The 17,273-nt window shown below is 37.1% G+C and overlaps 1 pseudogene; it reads right to left on the bottom strand.

Annotated features, from left to right (window-relative positions):
* Positions 1 to 15,464: 15,464 nt before the first annotated feature.
* Positions 15,465 to 15,856, bottom strand: LOC129039105 (ATP synthase F(0) complex subunit C1, mitochondrial-like; annotated as a pseudogene).
* Between the last annotated feature and the right edge of the window lie 1,417 nt (positions 15,857 to 17,273).

The raw sequence follows: 17,273 nt of genomic DNA, 5'->3' as shown, positions 1-17,273 counted from the left end.
ATGATATATATATATATATATATAAAGCAAAAACAAGGCAAACTTGAGGAGTGCCAAGTAGTTCAGCACTGCTCTAATCTACAAGATGTATGTGTGTGTGTGTGTTGTGGGATGGTAATGTAGGGAGGGGAAGTGGCAACCTTGAGAATAGTGCAAAATGAGCCTGGAGGGGTAGGCTAGCTGCAGACCAGAAAGGACTTTCCATGTCATGCTAAAAAATTTGGATTTCATTTCACAGCAACTACAAACCCAAAAAATACAAGGCAAATTAACATATACAAGGAAGTTAAAAGTCATTTGTTTTATGCACCTTCACTATGTGGAATCCACTATTGAAGGATTTAAATAAATTCAAATACTCAGACTTGGCCTGAAGTTAAAAGAGGGGAGACAACCATATATGAAATATTTAAGTATTAGGAAGTAACAAGAAGCACTAAATTGAATGGCAAAGACCAAAATGTGCACTGGGGTCTGAAGGTGGGAGAGGTTAGAGTAATTAGGGAGAGGGTAGAACTTGGGTAGGGTCCTAGAGCACTGGAAGGACTGCATTTTAGGAAAAGATCAGAATAAGCAGCCTTTTAAACCAGGGGAAGCATGACCATAGAATGGCTTGGCAGCAGAAGGGAGCCTGAGCTGAAAGGGGATGTTGAGAGAAGAGGTTAAGATTATAAGACAGAGCTTCTGGAAAGACAAACCTATGGCACTGTGTCTCTACCTCCCCCTTCCACAACCATACCACCTCTCTATTCCTGCTGAGCCCAGAGGCAACTCCAGTTCTCCCTCAATCCATTGCTCAAGGAGTCATTTCAAATCAGGAGTTTATTCTCTAGGATAGCATTATAAATGTTTGACTGGTGAATTGTTGATAATACAGATTTTTCTGATCGTATAGTTGTAGATGACCGATAGAAGGATCCCCAATGTGGAAGCCAGAAAATGTTGAAATGTCCTTTTATATGTAAGTTGCATTTCAGGTGTTGAGAGGTTACATGTTTCAGCTGTTAGTTTGGAAAATATGAGGCATATTTGCATTAAATTTATATTCATTTTATCTCTGAAAGAAGCAATGCCATAACACACCAAATGTCATAAATCAGAATGTAATACTGAAAAAGTACTGTTTCACATCTCTATTTCTCTCTTAGGATATGACTTACCTCAGACACAGGAATTCAGAAATCTCACTGCCTGCCTCTTTGCCATTAGGAAAACAGATACTGGCTCCCCAAACCCATGATGAAGAAAGAAGCTGGAAGAACTCTCAGAAGAGTTTTCAAGACCATGAGTGCCCTTGCCAAAACCCAATGGAAAAGTCTCTAGAGAAACAGAGGTCATAGAAGTTTAAAGGTTTGGTTATTTTTTAAAGTTTTTACTACCTTCCCAGTAAATATTGCCTTAATTCTTCATTCTCACTAGCAAATTGTCATTTAGCACCCAATAATTCTCTTGTTAAAGCCTAGAGAGAGAGTTATTATTTTCAAGGATGGGTAAATTTAACTGCCTTGCTCTCTCCCACAACTTTGCAAAGTAGTTCAGGGGACAAAGTTCTTCTCATTTTTCCCCCTGAATATATTCCTTTTTTATTGTACAACATAAAACCTTAACTACCGAGAATCAAATGTACCATAAGAGAAAAATACCTCATGGCAAAGTAATTGCACAGTGGAAACAACCTTAGATGTAAGCTCTAGGCTTGGCTCTATGAAGGTGTAACTAATTCTTTGACTCTCAGAAAGCTTTTTAACCTCTTTGTTTTCTCTTTAATTAGTAAATGTGGATAAAGGGCTTTATATATATATATATACACATATATATACACTATATATATGTATATATATACTATATATATATACATATATACACTATATATGTATATATATACTATATATATACACATATATACCGTATATATATGTATATATACTATATATATACACATATATACGGTATATATGTGTATATATATACTATATATACACTTACTATATGTATATATATACTATATATATACACTTACTATATGTATATATACTTACTATATATATATATACTATCAAGGTGAAATGAGATGATAGATATTGAAAGTGGTTTTCAAACATATTTCTTATAGGAACATAAGAAATTCTTCTCTGTTATTCTAATTTACAGTTTCCCTTATGTACCCTTATGATCAAGAAATCTAGATGATGGTGTTGGAAAATATTTCCCTAATGTAATGACATAGATGAACAGTGGTATTTTCAGTGGACTGTACATTTTAGTTGCATGTACAGTGATATACCAGCCAGAAGACCAGTGATTTTCTGCATGGCTGCATCTTCATCTTCACTCATTCATTTAACAAATATTTATTGAATGCCTACTATGTGCCAGGCATTGTTTTATGTACTGAAGATACTGCGTAAAGAGATGATGTGTCTTCTTTCCTGTAGCTTATATTCTAATTAGAAAAGACATAAACAAGTAAATAAGCAGTATGCCAGGTAATATTAATGAAGAAAAATAAAGCAGGAAATGAGAATATTAAGCAGGAGTCAGCAAACTATGGCCAACTGACCACATCTGGCCTGCTGCCTGGTTTTGTAAATAAAGCTTTATTGGAACATAGCCTCAACCATTCATTTACACTTTTCTCATTAGCTGCTTTAAGTTAAATAGTTGAAACACAGACCATCTGGTCCACAAAGCCTAATATATTTACTCTCTGGCCCTTTACAAACAAATTTGAGGTTCCTGATGTTGGCCATCAAAAGCTGTTTCAAGGACTTTAACTTTTACGCTGAGTGAAATGTAATGACAATGGTGGGAGTAACTTACTCTAACTTACGTTTTAGAAGCATTATCCTGGTGGCTGTGATGGGAATGGACTCAAGAGCAAGAGTGGAAGCTCAGGACAGTTTTGAATGTGACCCAACACAAATTCATAAACTTTCTTAAAATATGAGATTTTTTGTGATTTTTCTTTTTTTTTTTTTTTTAGCTCATCAGCTATTGTTAATGTTAGTGTATTTTTATGTGTGGCCCAAGGCAAATCTTTTTCTTCCAATGTGGCCCAGGGAATCCAAAAGATTGGACACCTCTGATTTAGTGATTACAGTGATGCAGAGGAGAGAGATCATCACAGAGTAGTAAGGATGAAAATGAGGTGATAACAATAAGGATTATTTCCCTGGATATACTTTTGAAGTTAATGCAGTGAAGGATTATGGCTTAAAGAGCTAGAAGTTTGGAATTTCCATCAATTGAAATGGGATGGCCACTGGAGAAGCATGTTTGGGGTTGGAAATTAGCAGTTTGGTCTGTACGTAGTAGGTTTGAGATATCATGTGGCCATTGAACTAGACATGCCAACAAGGCAGGGGACTATATGAGCTCAGAATTCAGGAGTGGGGTCTAGGCTGGAGACGAAAATCTCATAGTTACCAAAATACAGGTGAGGTTTAATGCCATTAGATAGAACAAAATCATCAAGAGAACATTTTTTTTTTTTTTTTTCTCTATCCCATCTGTCAGTTAGTGCTCAGGTGGCTTCTTTATTTGCTGGACTGTTTTTGCTAGATAGAGTTTTAGGTTGTGGGGCATATGCTTTTTGCGTATTTCTTGATAGCATTTTGATTCATTGTCCTGATCCTACTTTTAGCTTGAAGTAATTAGGAAATGGGGAATTTTGTTAGTTAAAAATGATATCCTGGGCCTAGTTTTGAAAAGCAAAAATCCTGTAAAATGTGTGTCTGCTTCAAGAAGTCAGAATCATTTTACCCAGGCACATTTTTCTTGGAATGGGTAAAGCAAAGAGAATAAACTACATTTATTAAATACCTACTATGTGCCAGTGATTTTACAAACAATAGTTCATTCCAGGGCTCTGTTTTAGAATTTGCAAAATTGGGAGGGATTTACTCTAGTATTTCTATTATTTTTTTACTTCCAGATGGAAATTCAATAAGGATAGTTTCTGTCTCTTGTTATTTCAACATCTCTTATATCAGAGAAAAATTAAAAATAAAATTCCAAATTAGTGCAAACACATTCCTGACTTTCATGAGTTCACTTTTAGGTCACTTCTAAATCAGTGTTCTATTTATTGGAACAGGTTGGTTCATTCCACTAATTGGTGTTCTCTTTCCAAGGCTCAATAAAATTCCATGAAGCATCAACCTGAAGAATAACAGCCATGCAAAAAAAGCTCATCATCACTGGTCATTAGAGAAATGCAAATTAAAACCACAATAAGATACCATCTTAGGACAGAATGGCGATTATTAAAAAGTCAGGAAGCAACAGATGCTGGTGAAGCTGTGGAGAAATAAGAACGCTTTTACACTGTTGGGAGTGTAAATTAGTTCAACCATTGTGGAAGACAGTGTGGCGATTCCTCAAGGATCTAGAACCAGAAATACCATTTGACTCAGCAATCCCATTACTGGGTATATACCCAAAGGATTATAAATCATTCTACTATAAAGACACATGCACACATATGTTTATTGCAGCACAATTTACAATAGCAAAGACTTGGAATCAACCCAAATGCCCATCAATGATAGACTAGATAAATAAAATGAGGCACATATAAATCATGGAATACCATGCAGCCATAAAAAAGAATGAGTTCATGTCCTTTGCAGGGACATGGATGAAGGTGGAAACCATCATTCTCAGCAAACTAACACAGGAACAGAAAACCAAATACTGCATGTTCTCATTCATAAGTGGGAGTAGAACAGTGAGAACACATGGACACCGGGAGGGGAACATCACGCACTGGGGCCTGTTGGCGGGTTGAGGGCAAGGGGAGGGAGAGCATTAGGACAAATACCTAATGTATGTGGGGCTTGAAACCTAGATGATGGGTTGATAGATACAGCAAACCACCATGGCACATGTATCAAATAGGCGCATGTACCTATGTAATAAACCTGCACATTCTGCACATGTATCCCAGAACTTAAAGTAAAATAAAATAAAATAAAATAAAATACAAAAAAAACCCCAAAAATGGACAGAACCCTCCCCCCCCCAAAAAAAAGGAAATAGGCATATTTGTAGCCATGGACTATGCAAGAATGGAGAATACGGTGTAAATTGTTCAGCTCTCTTGATTAAAATGCACATATATTACACACAGCTGGGAATGCAAAGAAATGCAATCTGCTTGTGGATCATCAATCTGGAATCACTCCTCATTACCTAGAGCCAGGTTTCTCAACCATAGCACTATTGGCACTCTGGGCCAGAAATTTTTTTTTTGCTTTAGGGGGCTATGTGGGCTGTTTATTTAGCAGCGTCTTTGGTCTCTACCCCCAGGTGCCACAAGCAAACCCCTCTCATCTAGTTGTGACAAGCAAAAATATCTCCAGAGATTGCCAAATGCTTTCTGGGTGTGGGGGTTGGGGGTGGGGAGAGTTGATAACCTAGAGTTTAAGTTCTGTTTCTTTTAGTCTAGCATTGAAAGTCCTCTATGGTTTGACCGGGGTGGTGGCTCACGCCTGTAATCCCAGCACTTTGGGAGGCCTAGGCAGGCGGATCACGAGGTCAGGAGATCGAGAACATCCTGGCTAACACGGTGAAACCCCGTCTGTACTAAAAATACAAAAAAATTAACCGGGCATGGTGGCAGGCGTCTGCAGTCTCAGTTACTGGGGAGGCTGAGGCAAGAGAATGGCTTGAACCCGGGAGGCGGAGGTTGCAGTGAGCCGAGATCGCGCTGCTGCACTCCAGCCTGGGCGACAGAGTGAGACTCCGTCCCCCACCAAAAAAAATGTTTTAATAAACAAAATAAAAAAGTATAGGTTTTATAGCGCAGCCAAGATGGATTCTAGTCTTAGTAGTACCACTTGCATCAGCACTGTCCAATAGAAATATGAGATATATGTGCAAATTTAATAGTTTCTAGTAGCCACATTAAACAAGTAAAAATAAAAGGTGAATTTAATTTGATTAACATATATGATTTAGCCTATTACATCCAAAAGTTATCATTTCCATATGTAATCACCATGAAAATGATAAAAGAAGTATTGTACATTCTTTTAATCTATATCAAGCCTTACAATCTGGTGTATATTTTACTCTTACACACATCTCAGCACAGAGTAGGCATATTTCAATGCTCAGTATGCTAGTGGCTGCCGATTTGCACAGCATGACTTTACATCTATTTTTCCATCTCATGGATGCTGTTGTGTTTAAACTGCTTTATCATCAAAACCAAACCCAGCCTTCTCCTCATACACCTGCTTCTCCTAGCTCCCCATCGGGACTAAGGCTAGCAGCGTCCATTTGAGCCAGAGGCCCCTGCAGCATCTTGGCTGGGTCCCCATCTTGGGTTTTGTTCACACACCCACATCCAAAAGATCTCCAACTTCTGTCAATTTTGACACATATTTTCTCAAAAGACTTCTTTCCGATAATCCTATGGTTACCACCTCACTTCAGGTTCCAAAGGACTTCCGATCCCGCTTCCCTCACCGCAGCCTCTTGCCCTTCCACCATTCTCCACACTGCTGTCCATGCAACACAGGAGCACAGACCTGACTGTGCCATTCCTCAAACCTCCCACAGATTTCAGAAATCAAATCTAACCCCTGGCCCTGTGTTCAAAGAAGCAACTAAGTGTGTGCAATCGTTCTTCCAGCCTTCTCCTTCCAGTTTCCCCATGCACACCTTGTTTCCAGTGTTGCAGGCTACTCTCTGTCTCCTAAGGACTCTGCACTTTCTTCACTTTTCCTTGGGGCTTTGTCCCTCTGTCTGGGAAGTTCTTTACCCTCTTTTCCCCTTCTTTGCTTGTTGAGCTCTTACTTTACTTTTACAACAAATGGAAACTCCTCTGAGAGGAGTTTTTACTTTTATGACAAATGGAAACTCCTCTAAGAGGCTCTGCAGGCTTGGTCTTCCTCTCTCCCTTCCACATCCTTTGTGCCCGTGTGTGTGTGCGTGTGTGTGTGTGTGTCGAAGAACATTGGTATTCAACTTCTGATGCACTAGGAAATTCATCTTCTAATCCTTTCTACGCCCCCTTCTGCTCTGTTAATACTAGCAAAACAAATTATTTCTTTTCTTTAATGAATCAATTTAGAGAGAATTGTTCACTTATTCAGCAGACAAGTGTCCTTTAAAAATAAAAGGGCCCCCTAATCGCCTTAGTACGTGTCACCAAAACAAAAGTGTGTCAATTTCTTTTTGAGTAGAAGAGCAGATTGTATTAAACATACATATATATGCATATTTGTTTTCAATAGGTTATAAACCTCATGAGAGCAGATTTTATGTTTTATTCGTCTTTGTGACCCAGGATTCAGAACCCAGAAGTAGGACTAGAGTATAAGAGGAACTCCGCAAATGTATCTTTTGAGTTGACATCACTATTTCTGGCCTGTGAGATTCAAAATGAGTCATGGTCTATTGGGTTTACTCTTCATCCTTGAATCCAAAACACATCCTCCACTCTCAGAGTCAGGAGCCCAGACACACCCACATGCTCTAACACCTACACAAGGACAGGCACAAGGACAGGCGCAGATACACAGATGCAGGTGCACAGGCGTAGAGGTGGGCAACTTGGTAAAAACCAAACCCACCTTGAGCAATCTTTTCATAACTCTGGCTAGAAAGAAACTATTAAGCTCTCCAATACCCAGTTTTAGAAAATATTGTAAACTACAGTTTTAATCAAAGTTTTAGAAAAGTGTTATTAATAAATTGAAATATTGACTCTCTGGAATTTTAACTTTTCCAATTTCCCAGGTTCAAAGTTTGGTGCTGACCAATGTACAGTAAAATACCCAAGTTAACTAGGAGAAGAAGAAAAGGGGGTCACTGAAAAATATCACATATAATTATAAATTTTAGTTATTTCTGTACCCAACTATTTGTATTATTTAATTATAGTTAATGATATTTTTAGAAATTGGATTTGGGATCTGGCAGTATCTGGTAGTATATTTTAAAAGAGAAATAGGATTAAGTAACTTGCAACTTGCTTCCAGGTAGTTTGGTGATGGAACCTGTTGATGATATTTAGTTGGGTACATCCAGCTAGAGTGAAAACAAAACACAAAGGTAAAATTGTCATCTGAAAAGGATATTTTCATTCTTTGAAAACATTCCTGTGGGTAAGGCTAAAATGAATGCACTGGAGGTTTTCTTTAAATAGAAATTCTTCATAATATTTGAGCAGCTGGTGCAGTAGATGTCAATGCACCACCCTCATGATTTTACATTATTTTTGAGGGTTAAAATTAGCCCTTTATTAAAATATGAAAAAGAAAAGGGTATAATATTCAATTAATAGTGATTTTTTCCACACAGCACAAATTCACATTTTTGTAAAATTTAGAAATATATGTTAAATTTCAATCTCTTATGCTTGAAATTAGTAAAAGTCAGGAATGAATGTATAAAAGATGTTTTCAGTTTGGGTCCTGAATTCTCTTTTGCAATTAGCATTTTCAAGGCTTTTTTTGTTTGTTTGTTTGTTTGTTTTTGGACACATCTACAACCCAGATGTAACATCTCACTTGACCCAAATTCAGGACCCAGTTCTTTCAAAAGAGCCAGGGAAGGTTGTTTCTTATCTGCACATTGATGTAAGCACTGCTTCATGTAAATGGTAATTACTTCTGTGTGGCACCAATTCCAGACAATTCTAGTTACTTACTTTTGACTGGAGAACAAAGACACAAAAACACACAAAGGCACAATCTAGGTGGGGTTACTTGGTTCAAGGACTTTTTAAAAAATCAGGCCTAAAGAGGTATTGTTATTTGGTTCCTTGGTTTGTTTGTTTTACCTCTAGACATTGTGAAGTCAAAAATGGAGGATGGTACTAACATTACTGAATTCATGTCACATAAAGCATCATGTCAGGTTTTTTACATGAATTATTTCAATGTATAAAAATTTTATGGGTTAAGTATTATTTTTAGCACCAATCTTCAACTCTAACAATAAAGAAAATGAGCTTTGGAAATGTCACTTGTCTAAGGTCCCAGAGCTAACATGTCTCAGAGCTGGGATTCAGCTCATTGTCCCTACTGGAGCGTATGACCTCCCACCATGCCAAGACTGAGTCACATAATGGAATAAATTATGCGCAGCTCACAAACAGTTAATTTAAGCAAATGTAAGTAGACACACACAATCGGGGCTTGTACCAGCTCAGAAGAGCTGATAGTTAAATTTTCAAGTGCCAGTTGTTATACATAGACATTAATAAAAATTAAATTCTATAAACTTAAAATTTAATAAATTATATTTTTAAAAGGTAATAAAATTCAAAACTTGTAAGTCCCCTATTATTTTTCTCCATGTTACCATTATTTGTGTTCTTGAGGTTATTAATGTCTTTTGGGTGGAAAAACCATATAATGATGTGCAACTCCACATTTAATGGCTTTCCCTTGTTGCTTGAAATTGTCCCCGACCCCAGGAGAGCAAATTGTTCATACTTACCAGCACACCACTGTGCATAGCTCTTATAAATAATGTGCATACTTCGATTGTTTTATGGTTTCTCTTTGTATGAATTCATGAACATTCAACACATATTTACTTAGCACTCACTGCGTGCCAGGTATTGCTGGACACACTTCCACAAGCATTATCTTGTTTATATCTCTTAAAATAGCTTAGAGGTAGATCTCATTATTTTTATTTCACAGATTAAAAACTAGGATTTAAAGTAGTTCAGTAACTTTTCTAAGGTCACAGAGCTAGTAAGTAGTGGAGCACAGGCTTGACTCCACATTGTGTGAATCTGTACTTACCACAGCTGCAGTGACTTATTGTGTGAACAGTCTAGGACAGGATTATAGTCAAGGGAAAACATTTTACTAAGGCTCTGCTGCTTCTTCGCCTGTTTTACTACCACTATATTCATTTGAGTAAATAATCAACATATCCATTTGAATGCAGCATGACGGTCTATACTGTTGAATAGAAAAATGAAGGCTAGAGTAGAGGATAAGAGGAATTGAGGGGGAAAAGGAAAAAATAAGTGGCCATTCAGACTAGTTGTCTCGTGCAAGGAAAATATTTGTAATGTCCTCGTACCACAAACTGGGTGATCCAGTTGCAACATTCTGAACACACAGTTTTCCCACTAAGAATTTTATTAAGAACAAAAAGAGCTGATGATGCTTTTTTTTTTTTTTTTTTTTTTTTTTTTTTTTTTTTTTTTTTTTTAGCATAGTAAGGCAGATTTCATTCAGGACTTTCATGGTAGATATCGAGACCACTGCAATGGGATTTTGCAGTTGGGGAGAGAGGTTGGACTAGAATCTGATTACAGCTTGGGCAAAGTAGGAATTTATAGCCAAGGAGTAGGGTAGGGGTCAGTGATGGAAAATTACAAAGAGGAAACATCAGGGGTAAGAATAATTCCGGTTAAACTAAACTAACAGGATTCTTGTTGAAGACAAGTCAAGGTGATTAGACATCACCTGGAGGATGACAGAGGATAAGAAGGCTGATTAAACACTGAGGATGATCAGATATTGAGGTTGGGGGAAGGATTCTTTCAAAATTGACAGGGTTCTTTGCTTATACTGAATTTTACAAAGAAGTACACAGATGAGCCTAGGAAAGGTTCAGGAGTTTGGCCAAGCAGAGAATCTTTGTCAGTCTCATGCTCTTGTCCTTTGAAGACTGTAAGTCCATTTCCTCATTTGGTTGACTTGTGGTTCATTATAGTACCTATTCTAGAGTTGATTATGCTATGGAATTTTCACCTGTTACTTGGTAATACAGAGTCAAAGTATATATGTGTGTATATAATATATGTAGTATATTATATATATTTTCTAATATATCTTTCAAAGTAGAAAGTTTAGAGGGGCTTAAATGGAAAATCTTATTTTTTATAATTTCCAGAAAGCAATTTCATAGGTCAGAAACACAAACCCCGGAATCTCAGTAGCTTAATATAACACCACTGAGTGAACAAGGTTTTCTACTTGCTCACATCATAATCTGATGCAGGTCAGGTATTAGTGGTTTGGTGGTTCTCCAGTGATGTCTCAGGAATCCAGCTGCTTCAGTTTTCCCATGACTCCATTTCAGAGTTCTTCACTTCCAGCCAAGGCGTCAGTGGAGAATTTGCATCTGTTCTTAGCTGCTTCAGATCAGACTCCCATTCACATTCTTATCATTGAGCTTCAGCTAACTGCGCATCTAACTGCAAGGGAGACTGGGAAATGTCAGGAAGCACATGGACAATTGGTGCCAGGGACGGTCTCTTCCATGTTCCTATAGGATACAAAGCTTTCTTTTATTCCATCCATTCTTATTTTACTCTCTAGTCAAAGTAGATTTCTCTCTGCCAAACACAGCAGAAGAAATGAAGCGTGACTCATTAAGAATATATCTATTCTTTTTCCTAATGGCAAGATTTAGACAATAAAATTTGAAATCAAGTTGACAGAGAATAGTCAGCATCGTTGAGCTGCTTCACTTGCAGAGCGTTCTCTAAAAAGAAGGCTGTCAGATTTTTCATTATGTTTGCTCCTTAGCATTAAAATCAGAGAACTCTAAAAGAACATTAGAGAAATTTGTCATGGTATTTTTATATATCAGTCAATAAACCATGCCATTTACTAAAGCTTAACTTTCTTCTTTGTGTATTTTATGTAAATTTCTTTTACATAAAGATTAAATTAATCTTTATGTAAAAATATTAAAAATATTACATTTTATAATATAATAAAATATTAAAAATATATTATATGAGAGTATTTAACATTTACTCATTTTAGTGGGCTCTTGGACATTGTCTTTTTAGAATTCCCAAGGCCCAGTGTAAAATTTGGCATTATAAATTAATGTACGGTCTTAGCCACTCCCCCAGAGTAGCTAAAACATCATCAAATATTAATACAGGGTTTATGTGACCCATTTCTGATTTTTGTCTCAAATCTCACACCAAGCACAGTTAAAAGATAGAGAATGATTTGCCAGGAACTAAGAGGGTTCCTGGAACTCAGTACTTTCAAAGCTAAAACCAGGAAAATTCTAGATAAACCACAATGAGTTGGTCACCCTCAGTATTCTTCCTTGAACACAGTTTTGGTTTCTTGTAATTGACTTTGTATTTTTATCTCAGGTTCTATTCCCTGTTCTATGAATGGGAAAGAGACACATAATGTAGTATTCAGGCATGTACAAGAAAAAGAAAACAGACCATCCAAATGAATTTCTGATAAGTATGTTTGGGAAAATGAAGGTTTCATCTTGGAAGAGAAAATTCACCATAAATCTCAGTCTCAGTGGTGGAAGTATTCCGTTTTCACAATCAGGTCTTTATACCTAAATATTTTCTTTTTTTTAATTATTATTATTATTATTATACTTTAGGTTTTACGGTACATGTGCGCAATGTGCAGGTAAGTTACATATGAATACATGTGCCATGCTGGTGCGCTGCACCCACTAACTCGTCATCTAGCATTAGGTATATCTCCCAATGCTATCCCTCCCCCCTCCCTCCACCCCACAACAGTCCCCAAAGTGTGATGTTCCCCTTCCTGTGTCCATGTGTTCTCATTGTTCAATTCCCACCTATGAGTGAGAATATGCGGTGTTTGTATACCTAAATATTTTCTCACTTGATTTTAAATTAATTTTAAATTTCAAATTAATTTGGCATAGCAAGCAAAACAAATAACAACACAAAGAGAGGAACTTTTGACCTGGCAGCCCAAGCTCATACCATCCAAACTCTCCATTTACCTTTTGATGACAGCTAGCTTGCTGCAATTTTCTTTTTTAGTACCCTCATCAGATGAGGTGAAAAGGTGAAACTGCTGGTGTGACATTTAAAAGTTATGATTTGGGCAAGTTTGCTTAAGAAAAACATGCTTTGCTTTTAAAATGACCTCTTCTTCCCTTTTTAGTAAACATTTGCGGCTGGGTGCGGTGGCTCACACCTGTAATCCTAGCACTTTGGGAGGCTGAGGCAGGTGGATCACCTGAGGTCAGGAGTTCAAGACCAGCCTAGCCAACATGGCGAAACCCCGTCTCTACTAAAAATACAAAAATTAGCTGGACACGGTGGTGGGCACCTATAATCCCAGCTACTTGGGAGACTAAAGCAGTAGAATTTCTTGAACCTGGGGGGCAGAGGTTGTAGTGAGCTGAGATCGCAGCACTGCACTTCAGCCTGGGTGACAGAGCAAGCCTCCACCTCAAAACAAAACAAAATAAAAATTGCATTACTCTTAATATTCTGTTTCTTATATGGAACTCAAGGTTTTGCTGTTGTTTTATCGTCCTTCCCTGGCACTGCTCTGTAGAAATTCACTGACATGTTATTCTCCCTCTGCAAACATGTGGCACCGAGATAGAAAGATAAAATGTAAAACGAAGTCACAAGAAAGTCGAATTCACTTCCAAACAGTGAAGAGAGGAAAGAAAAGTTAGATTTTAGAAAGTGGCTTGTGATCCTTAGGTACAGTTAAGTAAGACTGAGAATGAAGTCAACCTAGAGAAAAGCAGCGTTGAGACATGGAAAGAAAGAGAATGTGAATTACTGACGGCATGTGGTGGTGGTGATGTGGGGAGGACAGCGAGAGAGGTCAAGTCAGGATATATCCTTTGTGACCTTGGATCTAGCCATGACTAATGTATCCCCTGGAGCTTTTCAGATAATGCCAATCCATATCCCCTTTGTTCTTAAGTCAGTTTATTTTTAAACAGAAGATCTCCAACTGAAGGAAAGGTAGCACCTTAATAATTGTTTGTATTTTTATGGCTCCTCAGGACTGTGAGCCCTGTTAAGTGACACCATCTCAATTTTGTTCCCTTGAAATGCAAATACCTATTTATTTATTTAGTCATTGAACAAGTGTTGATTGAGTGCTTCCAAGAGGTGGAGAGAAAGGGGGAGGGGGATGAAGGGCACAGGCTCTGGGGTGGAAGTTCCTCTACTTCTATTAATGTCCTTACCTTCCCATTCTTCTGTCACTTAACTCATAAGAAGATTGTTTTGAAGATTAAATCAAGTTTACACCTTCAAAATTTAAATGTTAAAAATAGCAGGTACTTTATAACTTTTAGCAATCATTACAATTGATATCACTACCTTTTGCAAGGTGCTCTATGATGTAAGTGGGGAAGGGTAGGAGAAGGTAACTTAACAACAAGGAATTGCCAGAGTGGATTGTAAATAAACACACACTTACTTGATGTATCATAGTAACGAGTATTTAAAAAATATTTAGGGTATTTACAAAAATAGAATTTTTCAAAATGTATTCAAATATGAACTATATAAATAAAAAGATTTTAAAAAGCAATGTGTAGTGCTTGTCATTTTAAAATAATCATGTGACTTTATTTTCCTTCTTATTTTATATAAAAGATAGCAAATTATACCCATTGTTCCATAGCTTTCACTTTCATTTAATATCCATGACATGACAGAAACTTGCCTTGATTTTTATTTTACAGCTGCTTTGTATTTAATTGATTGGAAGCAACCCAACCTGTATAACCTATGTGCTGTGGATGGCCATTTGGGTTGTACCTGAACTTAGGCTATAATGAGTCATCTTCTATGCATGTCATTTGCACATGTACAAATATAGCTTCAGAAAATGGTATTGCTTTGTCTAAGAGTATATGCATTTGTAACATGGATAATTATGCCTACTTGTCCTCCATAGGATATCTGACCAGTAATGAATGAGGACGTTTATTTCCTGATAGCATTTCCAAAAGTGCTGATCAAAATTTCAAATGCTTTCCCTCTTGACAGGTGAAAAGGGTACCACATTGTAGATTTTGCCTTTATTTCTTTAATTGCAGCTAAAGTTGAGCATCTTTTTGTATGTTTAAGAGTCATTGTAGTTCCTTTTCTATAAACTAGCCTACTCTGACCAGTTTCTACTGGGCTAATGGTCTTTACTTTTTTCAGAACGTGTATTTTTTTTTTTTTTTTTTTTTTTTTTTTTGCAGATTAACACAGTCTGTGGTAGAACAGCAAACAGATTTTTTTTGGTTTGGTTGGTTGTTAGACTTTTTTGGTCCATAAAGTAGATTTTTCTTGCGTAATACAAAATTTATAAATCAAATTTATAAATTTTTCCTTTTGTAGTTTATGGGTTATTTCCAGTCAATTTGAATGGTCCTTACCTCTGTAGAGGTATAAGGAGGTAAAATTTTCTTTTAGTATTCTTGTGCTTTAACGTTTTTCATATTCAAGTTATGGTGTGTTAGGTATTGAACCTGATGTACAGTGGGAAGGACATAATCATCTCAGTATCATTTATTGAATTCCTACATTTAGTATAAAATGAATTACTATTTGTGTTTCAGTCTATTTCAGGACCTTCTATTTTTGTTGCTTTTTTTTTTTTAATAGCTTAGAGGAGCATGGTGTTTAACAGTAAAGCTTAAAACACCCCAGCACTGGGCATGGCCTGGAGTTGAAGTAGCAAGGATGGGTAAGCGACCTCCATGAAGCTTCACATGGCAAAGTGGATGAGGAAGGTGACCATCAAACAGAAAAGACCCATGGCCTCAGTCACAGCAAACTCCAGAATGGCACAGGAAAAGAGCTGCTGCTTTGGAGATGGGTCCTGGCATAGCCCATCATCCAGCAACCAAACACTCTTCCAGTGCTGTACCCTGAACCAGCCACACCAACTGTAGTGGCCTTAGCACCAATAAACTTGCCACTGTGTCAATGCCCCAGGAGAAAATGCGGGTATAGAATTCCCGTCTGGCCACCTGGAGTGGGGAGCTGCTGTAGGAAGGCTGTTGAGATGATCTTCAGCCTACTCAGGAAGGAGGCAGATAGAGGCCTGATTAGACCTCTGGTAAAAGAGTGGATCAGAGCTGGAGAAATAAGTAGCATCTCGGTGTTTGCATCGGTTCAACATGCACTCCCACTGCCCTGCTGCCCTGTGCGGCCCCCAGCACTCACCACTCTCCCATTAGTCTTTCTTTGCCTATGTGTCAGTATGCAGCTGTTTAAAATAGTAAATCTTTCTAACCTATTTAAATATTTAGTTGGCTTAGTATCTGCTCATCATTTTTCACTTTCAGAGCTTTACTGGCCGCTCATCTAACTTTTTATGTAAACTTTAAAATCATCGTGTCTGGTCACTCTCTCCACAAAAAGGTGATATTTTTATTAGTATGTCATTAAATTTAGAAATTAACTTTTCGAGAATCCATATCTTTACAATGCAAGGGCATCCTGTCCAAGAACACAATGTGTCTTTCTATTTGCTTAAATCTACTTTGGGGTCTTTCAAAGCTTTAAAATATTGATTCATATAGGTGTTATTCAGTCTTGTTAGGTTTATTTCTAAGCATTTTTCTCTTTCTGTTGCTTTTGTAAATAAGGGATAGTGTCATTTTGGGTTTTCCAAGCATACAGTCATATATCTACAAATAGATATTATATTAGATTTTTGTATGTTGAAAACCAAATTATTTTAAAAATTGTACACTTGTAAATTCTTTCTCTTTGCATTATTGATTAGTGTCTCTAGTAGAATATTAAATAATAGGTTAAGGAAATCTTTGTCTTATTTCTAACCTGTAGTAGATTATACACAAATGAGCTGGTTTAATAGTATTTAAGAATACCTTTGCGTCTGATGCTAGAGTTTGAAGCCCACAAAGAAGGAAGTTAGGAAGGGAAGATGGATGTAAAGAAGAGAGCGAGGACAAGCTAGAACTAACAAGCATGATCTGGGACTCATGAGGATGGATTAAAACACATGCCAATTCTCAGGAGGTGCCGGAAGCCGTCACCTCACAGCTAAACAGATAACTGCCCAGGAGTCAGAGAAGCTGAAGGGCAATCCAGGGGAAGGTGGAGCAGTTGCAGTATTGGCTACTGTCCCATGCCAATGCAATGAGCTAGCATACCAGCACAACACGTATGAACTACAGAATGGCTGTTGCTCCATTTCTGCCCTCCAAATATTACACAAGAATCTCTCTGTGACCCACCTTAACTGGAAACCTACAGGGAAGAGAAGTTTGGGAAATCAGTTCATTTAGACAAAGCTAGTAGCACATTATAAAGTGACTATACTAATTTAATGGGCCCGTTCAAACATTTTGTTTCATTAAGCATGCCACTTACTACTTCCTACTTTTTAAAAAACAGATAAGAATTGTTCATTTTTTTGTTCAAATGTATATTTAGCATTTATTGAGATAATAATAAGCTGTTTATCTTTGATCTTTTAATGTGGTGAAAATACATAAATAAATGTCAGATATTGAATCATTCTTAGATTCTTGGAATAAACTCC

The sequence above is a fragment of the Pongo pygmaeus genome, chromosome 5 (genome assembly GCF_028885625.2).
Source record: "Pongo pygmaeus isolate AG05252 chromosome 5, NHGRI_mPonPyg2-v2.0_pri, whole genome shotgun sequence".
Classification (NCBI taxonomy): domain Eukaryota; kingdom Metazoa; phylum Chordata; class Mammalia; order Primates; family Hominidae; genus Pongo; species Pongo pygmaeus.
The sequence above is the reverse complement of the archived record's forward strand: the minus strand, read 5'-3'. Positions and strand labels throughout refer to the sequence as shown.